The sequence below is a fragment of the Camelus bactrianus genome, chromosome 6, assembly GCF_048773025.1.
Source record: "Camelus bactrianus isolate YW-2024 breed Bactrian camel chromosome 6, ASM4877302v1, whole genome shotgun sequence".
Taxonomy (NCBI): domain Eukaryota; kingdom Metazoa; phylum Chordata; class Mammalia; order Artiodactyla; family Camelidae; genus Camelus; species Camelus bactrianus.
Window position 1 is genome coordinate 8,623,327 of NC_133544.1, and position 23,716 is coordinate 8,647,042.

The following is a 23,716-nucleotide window of genomic DNA, read 5'->3' on the forward strand; positions in this document are numbered from 1 at the left end:
ATGTAGTTAGGGGAGGACCAGCCATGGAGACTGGAAAGGAGGCCAGAAGAGAAACAGAGCAGGTGCTGCCAGGAGAGGGGCCTGATCAGGGCTGTCCAAAGCCACAAGAGAGGCCGAGGGAGGACCCAAGTGTCTCCTGGGTTTGGCAATGGATGTGGGCATGGCTGTGGGCCGAAGTGATCAGGGCACTCCCCGATCCAGGGGACCCTTCAAGGTCTCTGGGGCATGAAGGAGCCGGGCCAGTGAACTTGTAAAGTGCCTTCTGGCTGCTGTTGGCCTGTGTGCACCTATGTTTTAGCCCATCCTAGAGTTTGTAAGCTGAGCAGAGTCCAGTCGTTTGCTCGAATTAGCCAGTGACACAAACAAACCTTTCAGCTTGGATGATGAAACAGCCCTGACTGCTGAGGTGGCTGAACTCATCCCACTGGCGCAGCGCCAGTAAGGACCTTCCAAATACCCAGGGACACAGACTGTGTGTGCTGTCTTCCCTCTTGCCTGTATGTGGGGCTGCTTCTGTCTGCTGAGGACGCCTTTTTAAGAGCCAGAAGGTGCATTTGGTGGCATTTGCTGTTTTTCTCCACACACTCCACACACCAACTCGACAGCATTTTCAACTAAAAAAAAGAAAAAAAGAAAAAAAAAGTGCAACCTAAAAGTTGAGAGTTAAGTTTTATTCAGCGGACATTTCTGAGGACTTAAGCCCGAGTGACAGCCTCTCAGATCGCACTGAGAGACTGCTCTGAAGAGGCAAGGGAGGAGCCAGGGACATATAGGCATTTTTGCAACAAAAACCAGGTAGTTGGAATATCAAAAGATTACTGTTAATTAAAGAAAACCAGATATCTCAAGTTAAGGAATTTAGCGCTTTCCCATGTACAGGAAGTTACAAAAGTCTGGGCTGGTTAAAATCATTCCTTTGATGTGCACCTGGCCATCTAGGGCCAGTATCTTGTTCTTTCCCATCCTGAGTTCCCTCAGGGAGCACCCTGGGGGTGGCAGCAGCGGCCAGGCTGCCTGCTTGTCTCCATCCTGAGTTCCCTCCTGCTCACTGTTGGGGGCGGCAGTCCTGGCTGATGACTTGATGGCTGCAGCATCCTTTGTTTACTGATACAGCTGCAATATTTTTCATTCACAGCACCCAAGAGGAAGTTTAAGATTAAAGTTCCTTAAGATGCCAGGCTAGGCACTAGGGCTCTTGCAGTGCAAGGAACTGTGGCCGTCAGTTTGCAAAGCATCTGTTCTGCATGTGTCTGGGGCTGGTTGTGGGCAGCAAGAGGCTGAGGCTTGATGGATAGAGGCTCCTGCGGTGGCGTGGCCTTCTCTGCCAGGGAGACATCTCGGGGCCATCAGGAATTGTCATCAGGAGCAGCAGGTTTCACACAGACGTGCGGACCTATTTGACACGAGCCCTTGCCACTCCAGAAGACGTGCCCGCTGTGCCCCAAGTGTGGGCTTCCCCCGGGCAGAACCTGGTGGTGGGGGTGGCACCGATGCCCTGCACGGTTCTGCTGCCCTAACTCGGGTATCTGCCAGGCAGGGCTCAGAGGTCTCTCCGGGCTTCCTGAGCACACTGCCTATCACGCAACGCTTCTAGTATCGTCGCATGTTCCAAAGAGCCAAACCTGCTGAAAACAAGGAGAGAAGACTTCAGCAGCATTCAAAGACACGTCTCCAGGGAGCAAAACAATAAAAGACCTCTCTCCCTCTTTAGTGGAGACCTTCCTGACCCACCGCCTCTTCCTGAGTGGGTCTCTGTTGTGAACTATTTTTTTCTTAAGGGAGGTACTGGGGATTGAACCCAGGACCTCGTGCATGCTAAGCACATGCTCTACCACTGTGAAATTTGTTGGCGGGCGTACTCATTGAAGGATCTCATTCCCCATGAGAGCATCAGTTTGCACAGACCTTAAAGTCTGTAGCACATCCTCATGGTCCTTATTCTCTGTGACCCTCACAACTGCTCCCACAGGGAAGACAGGGTACGAACTGGCCCCATTTTCTAGATGTGGAGATTCCCCGGGGGGGAGATGGCCCACCCCAGCTCAGACAGATGAGGGGAGATGCAGAGCCCGGGAGTAACACGTCGGGAGATTTCCATCCAATCAGCTTTTCACTCTGCCACTCCTCCCCCCCAACCCAGGGTTGGCAACACTGATGTTATCAAGGCTACATTTTGGTTTCAAAACCAAATTTCAATATCTTGTAGTAACCTATAATAAAAAAGAATATTAAAACGAATGTATGTATATATATGTATGACTGAAACATTGTGCTGTACACCAAAAATTGACACATTGTAACTGACCAGACTTCAACTAAAAAAAATTTCCAACAATTAAGTCAGGGTCCTATTGCACTGTAGTTCAAGCCAAAATGATGAAGTTGGAAGGTAAGCAGCAAGTCAAGGCTGTGACAGAGGAGTAACCGCATGTCTCACGTGTTTAGCAGTCAAGGAAACAGCCAAGCGGCTGAGCATAGCTGTGACTTCCCTGGTACAGAGCAGTTCGGAGAACACAAAACCACATTCATTATCCGAAATGGGCTCAGCCAGCGCTGCCTGTATCATGGTACCTAAAAGCTGAAACTCTAACGTCCTCCTCACTGCATGCGCAGGTGAACAGCGTAACTGCAGGGTTCGGCCCCGCTGATACACACACTGATGCACACACGCACACACCAACACACACACAAAACAGCCCCCCAGGCTGGTCCTCTCCCTCTCACAGCACGTACATTACATGCAGGCTTCCTCGCCTATTACTAAGGCTGGTGCTGTTTTTTGCAAAGTCCTTTAATTTTTCATCAATAACCTTGGCCTATAAGGAACTCATCACATTTTTTCCTATTTTTTTAAGTGAAATATAGTTGATTTACAATGTTGTATTAGTTTCTATTGTACAGCACAGTGATTCAGTTATATATATATAAAAATACATATTCTTTTTCATTACAGGTTAGAACTCATCGTGTTAATGAAGCCAAAGCTATAACACTTGGGGTTCAGTGTAGCTCTTTGTAAAAAATATAGCCCAAGAAGTGGATTGGAATTTAATTATGACTGGAAAATGGTCCTCCACTATTGCTACCAGGCAGACAGAATGCACAGTATTTAATAAGAGTCCAGGCTGAAGTCAGACTGTCTGGGTTTGTACCCTAGGTCACATGTTGGCTGTGTGATGATGGGCAAGTTATTACCCTCTCTGTTCCCTCATTTGTAAAATTAGATAATAATAGTAGCTACCCTGGTGAGGACTAAATGAGTTAATATAGATCAAGTCTTAGGACAGCACTTGGCCCATAGTAATTCTTTAATAAATGTTAAATATTATTATTCTCCATCATTCAAGATGTAGCTCACATCTCACCTTATCTACAACACCTTCCCCCAAACACTCAAGCCTTCATTCCTCTCTCCTTTTTTGGATTCTCATAGTCAATTCTGTGCTGACATGCAGTGCTGTCTTGTAATTTCAACGCTGTTTCAATGTTTCAGTCCGAATGTTGCTTTCCCAATAGATTGCAAATTCCTGATGGTAGGAACCAAGCAGTTTGCTTTTGTTGGATTTCCACAACTCACGACCGGGTCCTGGGCAATTAATACGCATGTCAGCATCTTAGGAGTGTGTTTATCACAATCAATAAATTGGAAAAAAAATCTGGTGGTGTGGTATTGTATACAGGTACTGTAACTAACAGTTAAAACTTAAAGCTTGAAGACTTACATCAACCCAGAAACCTGTACTAAATGTTTATAGCTGCTTTATTCAAATTAGTCCTAAACTGGAAACAACCTAGATGTCCTTTGACAGGTAAATGGTTAGACAAACTCTATATATCTATCTAGACTATGGACTACTTACTACTCGGCAATAAAGAGGTATGAACTGTTAATACAAAGACAACCTGGACAAATCACCAGTGCATTATACTAGTGAAAACAGCCAGTCCCCCAAGGTTACACACTTTGTGATTCCATTTACATAACATTCTTGAAATGGCAAAATCACAGAACAGGTTAATGGTGGCTAGGGGTTACGGAGGGGATGAGGGCAGGAGGGAGGAGCTGCACGTGGGATCCCTGCGGTGATGGAAATGCTCTGTGTCCTGATAGCTTCCTGGCTGTGATACTGTGCTGCCTACTTTTGCAAGATGTTACCCCTGGAGGCACCTGAGTAAAAGGTACAGGGGATCTCTCTGTATAATTTATTACAACAACATAGTCTACAATTACCTCATGTAATTAAAAAAAAAAAAAACACTTAAGGTGTTCCTTAAGCAGAAGCAGAAAGAATAGATTGGGTTGTCCACTGATGAGAGAAATACGACAAGGCTCTTTTAGAAGAATTTAATTTTTTTAGGAATCGAGTTTGTCTATGGTAACAATATTTTTGTTTCTGTTACTCCCTGGAGTATGATAATAGTAGTGTTTACTAGTCGTGCTAAATGGCATTATTATCTAATGCAATCAAGCATCACGCCATTTTTTAAATCGGGAGGAGTAACTTACGGATGGTCTTCTCCAGTTCTCTCACTTCACAGGTTCAGAAACTCAGAAGTGACCCCAAGTTATGCAGCTAATTAGCAGCATTAACAAGGGTTATAATCCAGTCAACCCAGGGTCCAGTCCTGTGCTTCTGCCCTACAGGATATTTTTGTTTTATAAAAGCAGCCCAATTCATGTATCTAGAGGCAGAGCCTGAATTACTCTGGTTCCCACGCTGTGTTTGAGATGACTCTGGCATCCGGGGGAGGGGTGCCCCTGCTCAGTGACTGGCTGGCAGCTACCTGTGGGGAAGGCAGCCTGCTCAGGCAGGGTAACACCCCAGGCTGGGGGATCCACTCACCCTACATGCACACAGAAGCACCGGAAGGGGAAAGGACAGACGAACACTTGGCAAAAGAGGAAACCAAGAAAGAAGAAGTTGAGAGCAGAGCCAGGAGGAGAACCAGCTCTCCCCAACTGGACCAGGAATCCTCAGATGAGGCACCCCTGAAATGGCCACCCCAGTGCCAGCTTTTCATCCCTGCTTAGTCAATAACACTTATGTAAGTCATCACTAAGGGGGAACCAGGCTAGGGATGGAGAAATGGGAACAGAAGTTTCCAGAATGCCAACTACCACCCTGGGACCCTGGGCAGGGTCCCTCCTTCCTGCCCTCCTGCCTCAGTTTCCCCCATTCGCACACAAGGGGTTGGATTAGCCAGAAGAGGCAATCCAGCTTTTGCTGTCATCTTTCTGCAGAGAACTAAACACGCAAACAAACAATGCAAAGATCACACAAAATAAGACTTGAACAGGATCGCTGTGGAAGCTAACTCGCCAAGGCAAATGTGAAACAGACCTCAGTAACTCCCCCAGGCTTATTAAATTGGCCCCTGCTTTCCCGGGAGTGGTGATAGAGATGCTTGCCACAGGGAAGGGACGTGGGGAAAAAATAGTAAAAATCTCACTCTTTCGGAGATGTTTTGTACTTTGCACAAACAACCCCCACTGCCAAATGAGTCAGAATTTCCAAATGGCATCATTTCAGGGCTTCCTTGTGGTTCCGTCTCTGGGCCACTTCTGAAAGGGAGAGCTCAAGCGGGGTTTCCTGTGCTCAATTCGAGATGACAGAGGGGGCTCTCCTGTCTTCCTTTGCCAGAATTTTCTTTCCAGATAAGCTTTCATTTCCACTCCTTTCTGTAGCAGTGGGTAATGACTGCTGAGGATGAGTTAAAGTTTTTGTAGCCTTCCTGCTTGCAGACTGCCCCCCACCATGATCCTGCATTGTTTACTCAACTTTTTTTGCTTCCACATGGACTACTCTGGATTGGCAAAAGACTGCCATAGAATTAACAATTAGAATTAGAATTGTCAGGCTTAAGAAAAGCAATGGGAGATTAGTCTGAAAGGCACTAAGCCATGTAAAGCCATAAACCTAATAATAATAATAAAGCTAGTAATATATGCATGGTATTTTGCAGCTTATAAAATATTTTTATCACATACATTCTTACATATGAAACATTATTGCACTCCCCATTTAACAGATGAGAAAACTAAGGTTCTAAGAGGGTACATTTCTTGCTAAGGTTCCCTCAATCAAGCAACATGGCTGGGCCTGGGATCTGGGTCTCAGCTCTGACCAGTGCTCTGTGCTGCAGGGCAGGGAGAGGGGCAGGTCATCTCTGAACAGCACCACCGTGTTCGGGCACTTGCCCTTGGGCCCAGAATCACTGTCCTGTGACCTCCTTGGGAGTAATTGTTCTTGTCTCATTCTTCTCCATATCCCCAGGGACTAGCACATAGTAGGTGCTCAGGAAGTGTCTGATGAAAGACCAAATAGCTGACTGCCAGGAACTGTACTGTTCCCACCATCCCTAGAACAGCTCACATGAGCTGGGTGCTCAGGGTACCAGGCACAAAGCCACTCAAGAGAGGTTACTATTATTAGACCTACTTAACAGAAGAGGAAACCAAGGATGAGTAATGAGCTGAAAGTTGCAAATTTGGGCAGTTTGGTACTGGAGCTCAAGCTCTTTACTCCCCACTGCACCACACCAACTCTCACTGCAGGAACCTGACTCCCAGTGGCTCCACCCTTCCAGCAGCCTAGGCGGGGCCATTTTAATCTTCGTGCAAATCCTCCGACCTGTTGGTGTCTTAGTTTCCATCATAAGACAGAACTCATTAAAGGTTTCCTAACTACCTGGAGGATCTTTGCAGAGATTTAATGAGGAGATACACATAAAAGCATTTGTAAAAGCAAAGCACATTATCCAAATGCCCAGAATTATAATAAGTGTTCACCATCATCTGCATCTTCAGCTAGACTGTGGTAACCTCAGGGCCTGCGGCAGGGCCCACATGGAGTCAGGATGCTAATGAGAAACATAATAGGACGCCTTGGACAGTCAAGGGCAAGGATGGGAGAGGTCTTTGTGTGTATCTCCTCTGACCCTGTGACTAATTATAACTTAATAAATGGGCTCTAAATTAGGAGGTGTGGCTGACAGGCATTCTCACTCAAGCCAGGTGTACCCCAGTGTTAACTCTGAGATGTGGCACCCTTCTACCTTGCCCTCCATTTGGAACACACACACACACACGCACACGCACACGCGCACACACACACACACACACTTATATACAATTATATCTGGTCCTGTTTTACAATATAATCTTTTTAGAACACTGTTTTATTCAACAGACATTGATAGAGGGCCTGCCAGCCTCACTGAGGAACCAAAGAGGAAAACACCCTCTGGGAAGCAGTAGATTGGGACAGTTACTTACCTCCTCATCTGCAAAAGGGCGTAGCCACACCTAAATTGTGAAGATTGGCGGTGCAGAGTTCTGCAAGTTGTATCCTTTATGAGTAGCTGTCATCCCCATCCAAAGGCGGTGGAAACCCACGGCGCAAGGCTGTAATTACTCGGACAAAGATTGGCACTGGGGAGGAGGGCAGTCCATAGGCCTGAATTGGCCAAGAGGGCAAAGGCAGAGGAGGATGAGATTTCGGCTTTAAGCTGTAGGGTTAAAGAGTTGGCAGAGTCCCTGGATCAGGGGTTTGTGGACGCGTGGGAGGAAGTGTCCGCTGGGGGGCGGGGCTCACGGGGAGGCAGAGGGGAGGCACATTCTTTGGCCTTGGGTTTGTGGGAGGTTGATTATGAATGGGATTCATATTCCTCGTGACTCACTCCCCCCCCCCACCACCACCACATCGCCTCCACTCGACATCCTGGGGGTCTCTCATCCGAGCCTGGGGCCCAAAGATCCCTTGCGTGGTGGTTCCGGGGACTCTGGAGTGGGAGTGGCCGGATGAGGCGCCCCCACTGTCAAGCTGGCTGATAGGTGTCACTTCCTCCTTGGATCTCGCGCCTCCAGGAGGGGTGCCTAGCCTTTGCCCCAACCTGAGGTCTGAGAGGGCAAGACCTGCAGGTCCCCAGCCCCCTCCCTAAGGCTGGACACACAGAGGAACCCCGCAGATCCAACTTTCCCCAGGGGAGAGGCACGTCCGCGTCATTCCCAAGGATGAGACCCAGGCGGGGACTTAGGCTCGGAGAGGCTGCCCAGCCAGAGAGGACAGCCCTGGGGGAAGCGCCAGGGGTGAGGGTTGGGAGCCCCTACGATAGCTCTTCCTCCTCGGGGAGAAGGGGTCTGCGTTCGGGAGCCCGCCGGGCTGGGACCGGGCCCCGGGAGCCTCTGCTGAGCGCGCGGAGCGGGGCGCGTCCCTCTCCGACCCGGCCGAAGTGGCAGGCCCGGGGAGAGGGGCGGCTCCGGTGGCGGGTCCCCAAGGGGACTGGGCGGGGCAGGGGCCGGTGTCCGAGCCCCGCCCCGGCCCCGCCCCGCTCCGGAGCCGCCCGGGACGCCGGGAGGAGGGCTGCTTGGCCGGGACTGCCCGTGGCGCCGCGCTCCTGCACGCTCCCGGCCGGGTAAGTGGCACGGGGTCGGGCGGCCGGGCGGGGGTCCGGGAGGGACGGGGACTGGATCTCAGCCCCTGGCCCAGTCCTGGCGCGTTCCCCAGCGATCAGGGTCGCTGAAAGTCGAGGAGACCTGGGGAGGCGCGCCCGGCGCGGGGGCGGGGGCCCTGGCGTTGACAGCTGCGAGCGGGCGGGTATTTTTAGTTTAAACCCAACCGTCCCCTGCTGCCTGCGAAATCCCCCAGCCTTTCTGCTTCCCGAACCTGGAGGTTCGGCCCCCAGGAAAAAGCCCGTAAGCCCTGGGCAGCGGGTCCCGGGCGGGCTGGCCGCCGCCTCCTGTCTTCGCTCTACCTCCGCTTGGGGCGAGCGGACCTGTCACTGCGGGCTCGCGCCACCGCGCGTCCCTGGCCTGGGAGGCACGCCCGCAGGAATCCCCGCTCTTGGCTACCACGAGGTCGCTCTGTAGTGCCTGAGAGTCCGGAGCCCGCAGTAGGAAGAGGAAGTCGCACCCGTAGGCAGGATCAGTTCCATTCAGAACCCCCCTGGCTGTGCAGCTTTGGGCAAGCCTCTCAGCCTCTCTGAGCCGCATCCCACATCTCTAAAGGAGCGGGTAGTGAGGCCCGGAATCGGGATCTCAGGGAGCCCCAGATGGATGCTGACTCTCTTTAGATCTTCAGATCTTGACTGCAAACAGTGAACCTGGCATATATCGCCGGTTGGTCAACCCAGGAGCACTGAGCACCCTATGCAGCCCACTTCAAAATGCTTCAAAACTCTAAGGCAGAGTACTCCAGCAGGGGTGGGGTGATAATGGTTATTGTTTTTATCACTTTATCCCTGAAGCTCTGGCCCAAGGCTGCCCTGGGACCCTCTCCCAGGCTCCTGGTCCCCTCTGAAACCCCTTCCAGTTAACTTCTTCCTGGCACTAGTGAGGGACCTTTTACAGCCAAGGGCTTCCAGTGGGGGAGGCTTACCTGCCCCAGGAACATGCCCCATTTCACATGACAAGGGTAGGAGGAGACAGTGTGGAAAGTGAGTGTCCTCCCAGAAAAGGGAGCATGTCACAAAATTACTGCCCTTCTGAGCTTGACTCAACAGCCTCCTTCATCCACTAAAAGGAAACAGGTCCAGAGAAGGGGAGTTATTTGCCCAGAGCCACACAGCCGAGAACAGAACTTGACTCTTGAAGGGTCCAGCCCTGCCTGTTGCACAGCTGGAACAGCCAACAGCTATCAGGAGTCAGGAGCTGGGAGGCAGGAGGGCTGCACCGGTGCCAACAGGCTGTTTTGCTCTGTTTTCTGAAACTGTGCCCCAGCGGGGCTCTCTGACACGTGTGGGTCTGCACATTCCTTAGGCCTCAGCTGTGCCAAACCTGCTGGCCCTGGAGCGTCGTTTTCAGCCAGAGAGGCCCCTCAGAGGGCAGCTGAAAGGGGTGTGGGCCAGGAAGGCTTATTTCTGGAACTCATTATTGTCTTGCTGGGGGTCCTAAAGAGAGGACCTGAGGATTTGCTGGTGGCACAGAGGAGAGGGGTGAGAATTGGGCTCAGGTTTCTGCCTCAGGGTGCAGGCTGGCTTCTAGCCCCTGAAGGCATCCTTCAGGAGAAGTCTGAGCTCCTTCTATCTCCATGGGAACAGACCTCTAGCCTGGGTGTTTTGCATGTTTCCCCACAGCCTAGGACCTGTCCATGCCAGGGTGGCCGCTCTGCCTTGTGATGCAGAAACCTGGGGTGGGGGCTGTTGGGGGATCCCGACTTGGCTGCAGGGTGACCTCCACTCTGGGGAGGCAAGAATGGGTGGGGCCAGAACAACCACCAAAGCGTCCTGGAGTCCCTGGGAGCCCAGGGGCAGTGGGGCCTCCTGTGTTGCTCAGCTGTTAGAAATGGGGGTGGCCGCATCAGACTTGCTGGTCCCGCCCCGCCTTCGCCTTTTCCCAGCTGTGTGACTGTGGAAAAGTCATTTCACCTTTCAGAGCATCAGTTTCCTTCCCAGTGAGAGAGGGTAGCCAGAGCGCCTGCCAAGGGAGTTAAAGGAGACTTTCCATCAACAGCGTTTAGTGCGGTGTCAGACTCAGCACATGGCAGCAGTTGTCACAGTTTGGGATGACAGGTCTGTTTGGGACACCTGAGTTTCCTCCCCTCAGTGCCGCCCCTCCCTCTCTGCCTAGACATCCTCGTGTCTGTCAAATTGTAGGTGGCCTTGGACTGTCTCCCTCAGAGCCCTTTCAGCACTGCAAGCTGGTCCTTGACCCAAGCAGAGAGGTTTGAGAGGGGCCTGCGGGGGCCTCTGGGCTCGTAGGAAGCATTTCCTGTTTCTCACCTCCCAGGATTCTGACAGCAGGCAAGGCTGCCACTGTTGGCCCGTGTTCAGATGAGGAGAGAGATTCAGAGGCCGTGAGTGGTAGAGTTGGGATTTGAACTCAGGGCTTTCGCCTTGATGCTCTCCATTCCCCCACACAGCCTGTCTCAGATGCCGTTGAGACCCTGTGATATGTTAATTATCAGGAGAACAGTATGGAAGAGGAGTCATCATTAAGGCATTGGCATTTTCTGGAAGAAATGAACTTCAAACACTTTTTGTTGTTCCTGCAACATCTAAAAGCAGCCCAGCTTGGTCACCGAGAGATGAACCCGGGAGGGGCAGATGGAAGTTAGCGAAGTGCCTGCTTCTGCCCACCCCCCAGAGAATCAGGACTTAGAGCTGAGTCCCTGGGAGTGAGCATCTGGAAGCAGATGAGGGTACAGTCCTGGCAGTGGCGGTTTTGTCATCTCTAAAACAGAGATGAGAGGCCCCAACACCTCCCTGTGGGTTTGCTCTGAGGATGAATGAAACAATGGGGGACAGCGCTCAGCAGAATGCCCAGCGCGATGGGGGCACACCAGAAAGAGGCCTTATCGTGGTTTTTATTAGTCCTAATCCTCCTAATGTAATTGTAACAATGTAGCGTGGCCTGGACCTCTTGCCTGGATTTTGAGGCCGCAGATTTGGCAAAGGGAATCCTAGCATCCCCGAGATACTTTGAAAGACTCAGAGAAAAGGCAGAGAGTTGCTCTAGAAATTAGGAAGCTCAAAACACAAGCACGCGAACGCTGAGTTGTTCAGGGTTATGTACATGAGAACTAAAATGATGGCAAATAGCAGGAAGGTGATTACCTTAAATAAAAGTCCAATTATCACCCCGGGTTGAGGGGAGAGGAGATTGGGATTGAGAGGGTCAAGGTTGCGGAGGGGGCGGTTACTAGAGAATTCACCTTGTAATTACTTGTAAGTACATGTAAGTTTCATGCACACCGCTGTACATAGATCCTGTTTCATGAATTTAAGCAGGTTAAAAAAAAAGGCAAAGGAATGATAATGGTAAAAGATCAGGGTGGTTATCTTTGGTGGGGGAGAGGGTACAGAGTCAGGGAGGAGCCTTCTCCACTCTCACGGGAGCCACTGTTTCTGTGCACTTGTGGGCATTATTTTTAAATATTTTTATGCTTCATCACTTACAAATAAGAAATGCATATATATATAGGCTGTATATCATCCATAAATATGACACATATATAATATATTCCATTGTATATCTGTATCAAATCTTACGTATAAATAAAATCAGAAGACAATATAGAACATTTTACTAAAGCTCTCTTAGAAAATCACACTCTTCCCACAGATTCAAATGTTAATCTGGCTGGATTTAAAAAATAAAACAAACACAAATCCTGTTGTGTGACAGACACATGGTTTCTCATTCAGGAGAAGCAATCTCCCTCTACTGAAGTCATACGACAAGAAAATGACTTTCATTCTTTACGATCTCGGCTCATCCACAGGAATTTCTTTTTTTTTAAGTCCTGGTCTCATGATTTATGCTTCTGAATCAGAAAATCCTGAAATGTTGGATCTGGGAGGAACCTCAGGTCCGCCCAACCAATCTGCCGGTTTTACTGCTGAGGAAACGTTAGGCACATAGTTAGAGAAGACAGTTCGCTCCTGCGTGACTCTCATCAGGACACCACTCACCACGCCTGCGCTACTGTGACAAGGGCCACCGCTGCTTCCTCCTCGGGACAGGCAGGGAAATGGATAGTATACCTGAGATTAAGCTGATGTGATCATTTGAATTTTAAAAAAGCGGAAGAGAGCTACAACATGCAATCATCCAACTTCCAGAAGTCACCTGGACAGAAACATCGTCAAAAGAAATACACAACTAGTGCCTAGAATCTTCTTTCCTTCCTCTTAAGACAGTTCCTCTTACTCCTACTCTTTGCAGGGCATGCTTGATATAAGTTATCAAAGCAGTTTAGTGCCATGAATATGGTTATCTTCAGCTTTCAGTTGTGGAAACAGGTTCAGAGAGGTTAACCGTCTTGCCCCAAATCCCATGGCAGGTAAGCAATGGGCAGGAGTGTCACCCAGAGGCAGAACCAGAGACGAGGAGCTGTTTTCAGTGTGCTCTGTCTGAGCACACCCTTCGCTCCTCGGAAGCGGAGCCCTCAGTGGCCCAGCCGGGTGGGGTCCAGGGTGACTGGGTGGTGTCTTCCCAGCTGTCAGATCGCCGGAGGTTCTGGATGCTGAAGGCTCTAAGCAGCACACTTCCCTCCTTTTGACCGAGCTTGCTCTGCTCTATTTGTGCCAAGGGCAGCTGTGCACTGAGAATTGGGGGAATCCGTCCCACTTTTGGTCCTGGTGCTTTCAGGGCTCACTTTAATTTCTGACCACCTTTCCTCTGCCCCAGTCAAAGGTGTTCTTCGGGCCTGCCCTCTACAGAAGTGCCTGTCATGACCAACGGGACTCAAAGTGTTGGTGTCCCAGGACTGATGCTTTAGGTGGTGGCTTTCCCGAGGCTCAGTGGGCAAGGAGGGAGTCATTGTGCCCCAGTATGTGTGCTTACCTGAGCGATGGGGACCTGGGGCAGGTCCCAGCCCTGCTCTGGGTCTGGGGGCCAGTTGGAATGCAGTGAATGCATTTCCCATCTGTCTGACGGGGCTGGTGATACCTCCCCGTAGGGCAGGGCTTACACGGGGACCCAATGAGAGAGAACTTGACACAAGCAGGTAGCATTTAGAGACTAGGATGTGCCTGTATGTGCCTGGAGAAGCTGTGTGTGCAATGTTCAGGAAATACGGAGACATGACAGCTGCAGTGGAGGATAAGAGAATGCCGGAACCAGCTGGAGCCTCAGAGACGATCTCATCAGAACATACAATTTTACCTTTGGGGAAACTGAGTCTCCACAGGAAGAAATGCCTAACCAGAGTCTCTTAGGTGCCTCAGGGCCCATCTGGAACCTGAGATGGTGTCTTCTGGGCCCTGGCCAGTACTCTTTCCCCTACAACTACCTACCTTCCCTGAAAGTCGGCATCCTTGGTGTAGCACAATTCGGGATGGTTGCACAATCCAGATACGGAGGCTGATCTGGGTTAGGTCCACCTGGCCATCACCATGGCATGGATGGAGTAGGGCGGGCTGCTGTCTCTGGTTAAACTCTGACTGAGTTAAGAATTCTATTTACGATCTGGAAAGGGCTGAGCCCCTCCCAAGTGACATTTGCTGAAATAATGCTGCAGGCTGACTCACTGGGGTAGCCTCTCCTTGTTGTTGCCAAGAACTGGCCCTTCTGTGATGATGGGAGGAGCCTGAGGTTCCACAGACTCACTTGACCTTCACCTGGGCCAGTGTCGTTTCCTGCCCTTTAAAACGGGAGGTCAGAATGAAGAGATCTCTAAGGTGCCTTGAAGTCTGGATGTTTTCTCTCCTCCAAGAACCACGCCTTGCGGTGGGTGTTTGGGGACCTTCAGTCTGGCAACTACCAGAGGGGCCAGGTCTCTTAAGCAGGTGATTCTCTATTTATCTACCTCCAGTAGCTCCCCCTTGCTTTAAGGATTAAATCCCAAGCCTCTATCCTACCTGGCTGGCATTCCATGCTTCCACCTCCTGGATTACCTCCCGGTCCCACACTCATCCTGATCTTTCCCACCTCCAGACCTAAGCTCCAGCAGTTACCTCTGCCCAACTGTCCTCTCTGCTGCTCCCCACCAGCCCCTGGCTGGACATCACCTCCTTCTAGAAGCCTTCCTCGACCAGCCCCATCAGGGGTGGTGACTCCGTTTTTACGTTCTCATTGTACTTTGCACCTGATTGTTAATTTTCAGTTTCAGTGTCTGATTCCCCACTAGATTGTGACCTCCTTCAGGGCAGGGATCCAGGATATTCACACTCTCATGTCCCAGCCGGAGAGAATTTATTATTAGTTTCATCATTATTTATTATTATTATTATTTTTTAATGGAGGTGCTGGGGATTGAACCCAGGACCTCATGCATGCTAAGCATACACTCTACCACTGAGCTATTACCCACCCCCATTATTATTATTAATGAAAAGGCTTTACACTTTAAAATAGGATCTTACAAACTGATGCTCACAGCACCCCTGAACGAAGTGGTCAGGGCAGAGCCTAACGATTCCTGGGACACAGAGGAGAAAGACAGGCTCCAGAGTCATGGCCCGAGGCTGGGGAGAGACGGTGTCACATGCTGTGTCCCCTTTGTGGCCCTCTTCAGGGGACCGTCCCCTTGGAGAACCATCCACCTTCCTGGGCTGTTCGGGGGCAGGCCCTGGAACTCTGGACACATCTCTTGGCCCCTCTGGGACACAGACCTGACATTCGTTCTTTCTCCTGAGCTCACCCAGCTTTCCCCACTGGGCCTTCCTTCCTACTCCTCCCTCTGTGCCTCCCCCACCCCTGGCCTGACTGCTGCTCCTCTTCCTTGAAAGCTCAGCTCACAGGCACAGCCTCCAGGGGGCCCCCTGCCCACCCAGCAACGCCCAGCCCAGCCCAGCCGCCGCTCCCTGTCCTATCTCTGTTTCATTGTCTCTGTAGCACTTATCACTACCTGAAATTATCTTAGTTATTTATTTACAATTGAGTTTATCTCCTGTCTCTACTAGAAACTCCATAAGGGCTAAGAATTTTTTCTCTGTCCTCAGATCAGTCTAGCCCTCGTAGCTGCTCCACACATAAATATGGAATGAAAGAAAGAATGAATGAATGTCTAAGCTGATGGGTGGACTGGTGCCACCTAAGATTCCTCGCAGGGTTCCTCATATCAGCTAGCATCCGTTCAGCACTTCCCGAAGGCTCTCTGCATTTTCTCTCTTTATCCTGACAACAACTCAATGACGTGGACTCTGATACTCCCATTTATGGAGAGGTTCATCCTCCTCGGCTAGCTAACAGTAGAGTTAGGAACTGAACTCTGATCTCAGAGATCACGCAGGTAACCACCAGGCTACACTGGCCTTTCCGTGCTGGAAGTGCACTGGGCAGGACGTGGTGATTCAGACCCCGAACTTAGGCCTCTTTGCCAGGCATCTAGTTCTTCCTCGGCAACCCCCAAAGGCTCTCACACTGCCAGGCTATTCCTCAAAGGAGGTCCTCTCTGTGTGGCTAGTGTCACAAGGGTCCAGGGATGCCTTGTTCCCCAGAGCTGGGGCCCACCCTGGAGCACCCCGTCCTGACCACGCCCTCTCCTTGCTTGGTCCCAGGGTGCTCCACCTGCGGCTTGCTCACCAGCTGCCGAGAACTTAGTGACCGCGAGCTGGTGGTTGTCGGTTGGATGTGCGCCAGCTGGGGTGGCCGGGTTAAATTCCTTTCCCCAGGACCAGGCGGCAATCAAGCCCGCATTACATAACTTGCCTGTGTATCTGTGGATTTCAGATTCAACTTTGCTCAGGAATAATTTTGGAAAGTGGGGTTTTAAAAAATTCTGTCTTGTGATGGCTCTTGTCCCTACGACCTTCTGCATAAGGCCACCTGGAGGCCCAGCGGGGCAGCGTGGCCGTGGTCCTCTCCTTCGTCTTCCCTTGTTTATAGGCTCCCGGGAGGGGAGGTCCCCGTGAGTTCCTATGTTTGTTCCGTCTGGGAAGCCTCTCCTAGCTGGGGCCGACTTTGCTTCCGGAGCCGGAGAGGCACGTGTTTGGGGCTGGGATGAGCCCTTCTTGCCCCAGGAACCGCACTCCTCACATTCCTTCAACGTTTGGACTGAGGTGGACACACCCTTGCTCTGGGCAGGAGGAGTCTCTGGGTGAGATGGGTGCCCTAAACAGACTGTCCCTTATCCAGGAACAATGGCGAGACCGACGGAGCTCAGAGAGCTGGGAGAGGCCCCATAAAGGACCCTTAAATTTTATCTTTCTGGTCCGCAACTCCCTTCCCTGTAAAGTGGGGAGACGCGTGCTACACTCCTCACCAGGCTTGGTAAGTGTGAGCACGTGTCACCAACCGCAAAGCCCCGCCTGGAGCTAAGGGGTGGTTAATTGGTAGTTCAGTGCACAGGGCAAGGTGTCACCTGTCTTCCTATGCAAAGGACAGTTAGAGCTTCTACTTGGCCCGATTTCTTTCTGCTCCTGGGCCTGAGGTGAGGGGCCGGCAGCCTGAGATGGTGGAATCAGACAGACCTGGGCTGAGACACTGAATCTGCCACCTGCGGTGTGATCCTGACGACTCATATAAGCTCCGCAGGGCTGGCCAACTCCGCTGTTTGGGGCGGCTGGTCACACCTTCCCTGCAGAGTTGCCGTGAGGGGCAGACGTGATCACAGATGTACGAGGAATTCCCAGCTCCAAGCAAGGGCTTGGGCCAGGTTCCTGTCTCTTCCCTCTCCAGCCTCTCTGAGAACCCCCCCCCCCCCGCGCATTTCCCTGAGGCACTCTCTAGCTGGGAGGTGACTTTGGTGACAATGTGGGTCACTTGGAAGGGAGCTCGGCACTTCCTCCTGCCTCTGCCCCAGCGCTGGCAGTCGTTGGATCCGGCACAGCTGCTGGTGAGTCAGCCCAGGCTCAGGTATCTTTGGCTGAGGCCCATCCCGGGGGCGGGGGTGATGGGCTGGAGTCTGCCAGCCAAGCCTCTCCCCTTTGGGGGGACTCTTTTATTGGGGTGTGCAGGGTGCAGACCACATACCTCGATCACCCATTTCCCTCCCAAGGTCCCAGCCATTCCTAATGGCCAATGTGACTTTATTCTTTCGTAGAATTAATTATGGGGGAAAAAGTCCATGTCACCATACCAGACCCTTTTGTCTGCCTCCCAGCCCAGCCTCAGGGTCCTTCTCAATACAACATGGGGGCTTAAACTGGATCAGAACACTGAGTTTGGACAGGGGTCTCCTAATAACTGACAGGATGGATGTGGTCACACAAGCTCAGAGCGCAGGTGACATACCCTATCTTCCCCTTCATCTTCCTTCTGACTTTTCCTTTTGATCCTTCTGATTATTTGATGTTCCCATAATCACCAGGGCGCCACCTTAGGCTAATGCGTGAATCTCTGGACCTGAGGCTGCTTCTCTGTATTTTGTAAGCTCCCCACATAACTCTGATGCCCAGGGACAGTTGAGAAGCACTGAATTTTGTGCAGAGACGGTCTCCGTGTGGAGCTAATCTGATCTGCCAGCTCCCTGACACTCGCCCATCTGTCTCTATGCACTGACCACCAGACACAGTTCCATAAATGGTGTTGATATTCATTGCATTTATTTCTTACGATGTTCTATGCACGGCAGATTGATCCTCCCTCTGGTTTTCTATTTAGTGTAAAGATTAAAAGATCCCCTTTTAAGATAAATTTAGGTTTAAATGGGTTGAATTTCTTACAAGTGAATGAGAAAAAATAATAGTGCGGGTGTCCCCAGATGTGGCAAAAATCATGGGTGTGATGCACAGATGGCCAGAGTGTGTAAAAACTTGGCACTGATGCCTTCCAAGGGCCCCTCAAAGCCTGGCATCCTGATGGATCCAGGAGGGGTTAAGCATAGCTACCTAAAAAGATAGACAAGTAACCATGACTGTTCACACCAGCTGCCTGGAGCCGGGGAGCCAGGTTAGCGGACTGGAGGGTGACCGTGTATAACCAAAGGGGTCCCCAGTCTTGCTTTACTCAGCAGCCCCACGGACACTTCCGCTGGTGCTCTGTTGCAACGCCTGTGCCCACCTCCACCTCCCCCAGTCCCAGCGGCAACCCGGGGAGCTCCCCGTCCAGTACTCAGGGCTGTTCTCCTTTGTGAGACGTGGCTGCACAAACTTGGTGAATGTGAAGTTACCACCATCTTGTTACCAAACTCAGGTTCAGCCACTTGTCACTTGAGAATCTAATACTGAGAGACAAGTGTTGAGTAAAAGGAAAGCTGGCTTTATGGAGAAAGCCGGCCGTCCGGGGGAGAAGGTGGACTCGTGTTCCAAAGAACCAACTCCCCCTTGTCAATCGGGGGCAATGGCTTTTAAAGGGGAGTTTCAGGGGTGCACAGGCTGGGGAAGGGGTGGAGGCTACATGCCGACCAGCACAGTTAGCTCCGATAGTCATTTTGAAGTCTGTCATGCAGGGGTCTGACCAGCGTCATCTTGACTGTTTTAAGTACAGTTAACCTTTAGTTCCAGGATCCATTTTTTCTCATTTTCTTGAGGCCAGTTCTCGGAACTGTATAAGATGGAGCAACTTATGTCATGGCTTCAGTCTGGTCATCATGTGGTTAACGCCTTCCACCTGGTGGGGTTTCAGTTTTTGTGAAAAAGCTCAAAGTACATGGCTCAGAATATTATTTTTAGCCTTTGAGGGGGAACTAAAGGTCCTTGACTTTGTTTAATGGCTCAATTATTATTATTTTGTCCTGGTTAACTGCTTTTTTTGTTTCTGCATTTTTTTCATTTCTTTGATTAAATTTATTCTTTGGCTAAAGTTTTTCTACAGACAACAGGCAGGGGGTCTGTCCTGGGAAGGGCCCATAGGGCCCTGCTCTGTTACAATCTCACTGTCCCCCGGACCCTGGCACCCCCACTGGCTCCCAAGCAAACCCAGTCACGGAGGGAGGTGAGGGGCCCACCATCCCAGCACAGCACCCAGCAGTGCTGGCCCCAGCCTCGACTTCTCAGATCGAGAAGGATCCCCTCCTGCCTCCCCGCACCCCCACCCCCAGCAAGCTTAAACTCTCCAGAAGGGAAACAGAAACGGAACTTCAGGGGAGAGAACCCTGCCTGGCCCCAGCTGGCTTTTTCTGCTTGCGCCGTGGGGCACCTACGTGTTACTCGTGAAGAGCTGGCTTGTGTGCCTTCTTTTGGGGTGATTGTGAGGTTCCTGCTGTCTTTGAACTGGAAGTGTCTTCCAGGGATTTCCCCCCCCCCCCCATGGAGGGTGGACCCCAATCCAGGATCCCAACTTTTTCTGTAAAGAAGCAGATGGTACCTTCTTGGAGGGCGTGGGTAGGTGGCTTGGACAGAGTGTGTTGGGAAGACCTTGCCTTAATGGCAAACACCACCTATGTGTCTACAGGTAAGGGGTCTCCATACGGAATCCCTGAGGAAGACACAACTCTCAGCATTTGGAAAACTTTGGCAGATTGGCCCATTCTGGACATCAGGGACTGCGTTCTATTTGCTGAAAAGGAATAGCAGGGAATCTTCTGGATTCCCAGACCTGGAAGAATGATGTGCTGATAGGTGGGGCTGAGAGGAGGAATTTCCCTTGAGCTTATAGAACAGAGGTCAGCAAATTCTTTCTTTCTTTCTTTCTTTCTTTGTTTTGGGGGGAGGGGTTAAAGCTTTTTTGGGGAGGGAGGTAATTGGGTTTATTAATTAAATAATTTTAAAAAAATTTAACAATTTCTAGGGATTGAACTCAGGACCTCGTGCATGCTAAGCACATGCTCTACCACTGAGCTCTACCCTTTTTCTGTAAAGGGACAGATGGTAAATATTTTTGGCTTTGTGGGTCACATGGTCTCCATCACAATTATTCAATTCTTCCATTGTATCTAGAAAAGAGCCATGGACACTGTGGAAATCAGCGGGCATGGCTGTGTTCTGATAAAACTGCTTGAGGAGACCGGAATTTGAATTTCATGTAATTTTCACCTGTCGTGAACTCTTCCTTTGATTTTTTTTTTTTCCCAACCGCTTAAAAACATCAACGTCATTCTTGGCTGGAGCTCTGTACAGAAACAGGCAGCGAGTGGGCTGTGGTTTTGCGGCCCCTCTTCTAGGAGCCCTCTCTGCAGGGGAGGGTGGGCCTGCCAGTTGTGTGTAGGTCATTGCTCTAATCATTTCACTTCTTAAAAATGGAGTTCTGAAACATGTCTCAATCTTGTGTCCACTGGTTAAAATAGAACCTAGTGCTAATGACTTGGTTCATTCGTCAGCAAATATTAGGTCTAGTGGTGAAGCGGGGGGGAAACTAGAGGGAGAACGCTTGTCCTGGGCTGGCTGGGAAAGCTCGGGCAGGTGGCTTAGCTTCTCTGAGCCTCAATTCTTTCAACTGTAGAGGCAGTAGGAGTGGGACCAACCGCATCAACGAAATAATCAGTACAAGACTCAGCTCACACCCGGCACATAGCACACCCTCCAAGAAGGCTAGCTGTTTCCCTCCCTTCCATGAAGATTTCAAGAGCACAGGTGGCCGGGGGTGCTTTATCTCTTTTACGCAGCAACTCTGCACGGTAGATCTTATTTGGCACTTCGTGGAGAAGGAGGCCTGGAAAAGTTACAGTTTCTTGTGTCCAGGACACAAGTTAATAATAAATGGTAGAGTTGGAAGACTGGGGCTCAAAAGACGTAGTTTTTTCTATGTGATGCCCTTGCAGTGACCAGAGAGGAGATTAAATGTAGTTTCTCTATGTACTTGCGGGGGGGGGGGTTAATTTCATCATTAGCATCTTTCCCTTTAGAGCCAGGCTCTTGTAGCTCCTCCATGCTCTGCCTCAGATTCTTGGGGAGACCAGCATTATTTGGGGGACCTCACAATCCTCCAGCAGCTTGGGAGGCACCAGGTTGAAGGGTTTCAGTGAATATCTTAGAGGAAACCTTGGTGTCCTGCATGGAGCTCTGACTTAGGAGCCCCAGACTGGAAATAGGCATCCAGGCAAAACTTTTAATTTTTTCTAAGTCCCCTGGGGAGAGAATGTCTATGGTGTGTGAGTCTCTGCAGGGCTAGCGGGGAAGGCTCTAGAAAGTTCTAGAAGACAGGCTTCAGGGTCACTGCTTTTGAAGGATGGATTCGTCAGGATCTTGGGAAATAAGTGCCAGAGGTGAGTTCCTGACCAGTTTTATACCTTGGTTTTCTCTTCTGTAAAATGGAGATGGAAAGGCCATCATTAGCTGCCTGTGGCTTGAGCCCAGCATGTATCTGTTGGTTGCCTCCCTTGCTCTGAATGCACAAAAGAAGGCCGGGGAGGAAGCCTGACCTTGGATCAGGGAGGCCTTGGGAGGGGAGATAAAGCTCCGACAAGGGACACAGTGAAGGGGTGAGAGAGCCTGCGGCAGCTGTGATTAGCAGCTGGGAAGGCGGGCTGAGCCCCGGTTTTCTGCACCACCTGCGCTTGTCTGAAGACTTTCTCTCCGTTACCTGAGGAAAAGCTGCCCTTGACGCAGGCTCCTGGAAGCCCAGCCCCAACTTGTGAGTGGCTGAGAGGTTGGGTGGGGAGGCGTATCAGGTGTTTGGGGGGGGAGGGGTGCTGGGAGGGGACATGAAGGTGGAAGTAAGTGTGACCAACTGTCCCCGTTTTCCCCAAGACTGAGAAGTCTCCTGGGAGGGACACAGGACTTGCGGTGCAAAAACTGGGAACGCCCCAGGTGAACCTGGACGAGCCGGTCACCCTAGTCATTCAGAGTCATGCTGCCCTGACAGCGGCATTAGCAGTCTAGTCCCAATGGACAGCATACGAGGGGTCTGCCCCCTGAGCCTCAGTGCCCCCTCAGACTCAGCTGCCCCTCCTCGGAGCTCCCAGAGCCCCGGTGCCCAAAGAATCACTGACTCTTCCGTCCCCCAAGTGTGGAGTGCGTGAAGACAGAAACCACCCCGTCCTCAGGCCAATGCCTGCCTCTCCCAGGGCACAGAGCCCTTAATAAATGCTGTGGGATGAATGAATGAGGGGCTGAGGGCCTCCGCCTTCATCTCCTCCACTCTGGGGACAAATCACTCAGATGCTTTGCTACATCGCACCTGCTGTTCCCTGCCCCGCATGCCCTTCCCTTCCGTGGCCACGTCCTCTGTGATGCCTCCCTTGACAGCCCCGCTCCATGCTGTGTCCCTACCTGGGCTTCTCCGTTCACGCATCTTTCTCCCCAATTCGCAGTGAGTTCCTCATAGGAAGGTCCCGGTTTAGCATTTGCTGTGCTGCACTTGGCACCCGTGCAGGTTTCTGGAATGAATGAATGGTGCTGAATACATAGAGCAGAGATTCATTCATTCACTCACCAGCTTCTTGCCAAGGACCTACTGTGTGCCAAGCACCTACTGTGTGCCTAGCACTCTCCCAGGCAATGGAACAGGAGCAGTGGACATGACTGGCAGAATCTTTGCTCTGATGACACTTATATTCTAGAAGGATCTAGAATCATCTGGATTCAACAAGCAAGCAAAACATAAGCAGGCCGTATCAGAAGGTTGAGGGTGCTCTGAAGAAGATGCAAAGGAGAAGGCGAGTCACTGAGCCCTTGCCAGTTGCAGGCAGGCCGAGATGGAGGCGGCAGCACGTCCCATGGAGGCAGAAAGGATGCACCTTCCCCTGGGTGGTAGCAGCCCCATTGCTGAGTGTGGCCAACTCAGGGCGGGTGGCATTTGCCTTTCGTGCAAAGCTTGTGGGCCATCAGTCCCTGCAGGGAGATCCATTAAAGCCAGCATGGTGTGAGAGGAGGAGGAAGGTGAGGTTTAGAAGGCTGGACGGTGTTCCTGCCTGGCGTGGGAGGCCCAGTGTGTCCGCCCCTGTCCCCGGGGCGGGAGGTGGGAGTGAGAAGAGCAGGGCTCACGTGCTGACCGCCCCTCCCCCCCAGCTGGGGGGGTGACCTTGCCGGTAACGGCAGGAGGACTGTGGGCCCTGATAAGGGGTTGCTGGGGAGAACTGGGGAGCCCAGCTTCCTGCAGAGGGAAAGGCGTTAAACCCCGTCCCATCAGGGCAAGGGGGATAAGGAGGGTGATGGTGCATGGTCAGCTTCCAAGCGCTGCACATGACAGTGGGGTATTGTCCACTGGGACTGACGGGGAGCTCAGCCCCAGACACTGGCCCCTCCAGGAAGGAGGAGAAGCCAAGTCCAGCAGGGCCAGGGCCCCTTGCCCGGGAAACATGCTGCTCCCCAGAGCCCTGGGCGCCTTCTCCCTGTTGCCTGGGCGCGGGTGGCCCCTGGTGCTGATGTCCAAGGGGTTAGGGCCACACCTCTGCGTCTACAGGACATGGCTCACCCCTGGTGGCGACACCCTCAGATTGCCACCCCTGGAGAGCGAGGAACTGGTTAGTCCCCAGGCTGGTGCCCTTGGCTTCACACAGATACATCGTAAACC

At 51.4% G+C, this 23,716-nt stretch overlaps 1 protein-coding gene and 1 long non-coding RNA gene across 3 annotated transcripts in view; one reads left to right on the forward strand and one right to left on the reverse strand.

Moving 5' to 3' along the window:
• Nucleotides 1–650: 650 nt before the first annotated feature.
• LOC141577874 (uncharacterized) lies at nucleotides 651–8,251 on the reverse strand. The gene is made up of 2 exons (XR_012507402.1): nucleotides 7,277–8,251; nucleotides 651–1,625 (listed from the first exon to the last, which is right to left on the reverse strand). It is a non-coding gene; the product is annotated as an uncharacterized LOC141577874 (long non-coding RNA).
• A 32-nt stretch (nucleotides 8,252–8,283) lies between these two features.
• Nucleotides 8,284–23,716, forward strand: part of SYNE3 (spectrin repeat containing nuclear envelope family member 3) — a 90,137-nt gene continuing 74,704 nt past the window's right edge. Inside the window, exon 1 of one of the 2 annotated variants that reach the window (XM_074365071.1) lies at nucleotides 8,284–8,415. The gene's annotated coding sequence lies outside the window, so the exon portion shown is untranslated. Of the gene's footprint in view, nucleotides 8,416–21,813; nucleotides 21,836–23,716 lie in introns of those variants that run through there. The other variant, XM_010968751.3, reaches the window with a different exon arrangement.